The following is a 2105-nucleotide window of genomic DNA, read 5'->3' on the forward strand; positions in this document are numbered from 1 at the left end:
TCCAGCCGATAAAAAGTGACCGCTTCCGCCGGTCTTGACAAGTTAACGAACCGCCCTTGATGGTCATTTAACATTAAATTTTAATTGACAGTCAGGGATGCTGGATTCTGAATATTTGGCGGAGTGACTCGATCGAAGCGTTGAGTGTCAATGGTTGTAGATAGTTACAGGCTGATGCTTGATGGATTTCGAAACGTAATTCTAGGATCTGTATAATATGTTAATTAGTTTTGTAACTTGCAGTGTCTACGAATGTTACCACTTTGCAGTTGAAGGTTTCCTTTTAGAACGTTGGTTACGACCCACTTTTCTGCAGGGCACAACTACGTACCAAATTATGTCATTCACCAAAAGCCACGTATAACTGAAACGTAACAAACATTAGCAAGGAATGCCTAAATGTAGAACTATTGAAATGTAGCAGTACAAAACCTGGGATCCCAAAATAAATGATTATTTAAAAAGAAAGATAAAGATAATAAAAACTTGAATACTTCAGCTTTGAATTAAAGGTTTTTATGAGAAACAAAGGATTAAATAAATATAGTTTCTACTTAAAATCGACAGAATCTGTATTACGGTTACAGTCCTTCGGCTATTTCTAAACATTTGACGAAAGAAAACGTTTCTGCAAGTTTCTTCAGAAATCAAAATGTGCGAGTGAATAGACCAAATTGTATATACAGCTGCTGGCCTTAATATACTGAGCAAATAGAAGATGACAATGTTCTAGAGTAAAACAAAAGTTATTGAAATAGACACTTATGCTGCAACATGAGTGTAATTGCAACAAATTATTTATTATTATCGGCTGCTTACCTATTATGAAAATGCTTATTAGACCTTATTTTCATTGAGTTTTCACAGGAATGATCTAGTTTGGAATGTTTGTCTATTCTAATACTTTGCTTTAAAACAAAGCACAAAGTGAGCACTTAATGGATCCACAGCAACGTTTCATGCGATTATTGGTGCGAGTAATATTGTACTGTCCTGTGATTATCGCTTTTTTATTAGGTGAGTGGTGGGGAAATATACTAAAAAGAGACATGACGAATGTATGCAATTTTGATATCTTTGTCTATTTCATAAGATAATCAAATTATGATAATTATGAACGTAGGCTAAGAGAATATGTACGAAAAGGTTGTGTGGTATGAAGATTCATGTGCAAAAAAGTCGACGTAGAATTGAATAACTGAGATACCAGTTTAGAAAACAGGTAAAGAACCAGATTAAAGAAATAATTTAATTTGATTTTTTAAATTTAATTGCTTTTCTGCGGCTATAGGCTACATTGGGGGTATTTTACTACATGTAGGTGAGTGTGTCTTGTCTTCTCTCTCCTGCCTTCAGAAAAAATAGAAAGGAAGAATAGGTGCAGAGCTTATCCATTCAGATGTGCATTTGCGTGATTCCGGTTAAAACCATCTCTGGCTTCTTCCAAGTATATTTTTCACACATGACATCTCTCATAAATTTTGATAAAATGAGCAAACAATCAAATTTGGAAGAGGATGAAAGGGTGGAGCTTCCAAGCGATGAGACCACCCACCTTGTCATGCAGATTCTCATGTTTGACGTCACGCCCACCATCTCAAGCCTTGGTTTAGTCGGTAACGTCTGTAGTATCATTGTCTTACAGAAACACGGACTGAGCAAAAGCTCCAACATTCAGCTATTTTGCTTGGCGATCTGAGATATCGTCTATCTCATATCTTTCAACAGTTTCCCCAACTCCTGTATGAATGATATCTGGTTTTCTGTTCGCTTGGGATTACGATTAGAAAACTGCTATTTTTTTATTCGCGTTCTACATTTCATTTCTTTTTCTAGACAACATGTTCTGCTTGACGTCTCTCACTATCCCCGTGCTGATCAGCGCTGAAAGACTTTTGACAGTCTTCTTTCCTATGAAGATTGTTACTCCTGCAAGAACGTGGACCACTGAGGGTCTCGTCTGCTCATTCTGGACAGGGACATTTATTTACTCTTTATTTTGGTTCCAATTCAAATACATTTTTTAAATCCAAAACTGATTATATCCATGGGACTAATCGAACGATCGGATCTCTCTCTCTCTCTCTCTCTCTCTCTCTCTCTCT

The sequence above is a fragment of the Aplysia californica genome, unplaced genomic scaffold (genome assembly GCF_000002075.1).
Source record: "Aplysia californica isolate F4 #8 unplaced genomic scaffold, AplCal3.0 scaffold00009, whole genome shotgun sequence".
Classification (NCBI taxonomy): domain Eukaryota; kingdom Metazoa; phylum Mollusca; class Gastropoda; order Aplysiida; family Aplysiidae; genus Aplysia; species Aplysia californica.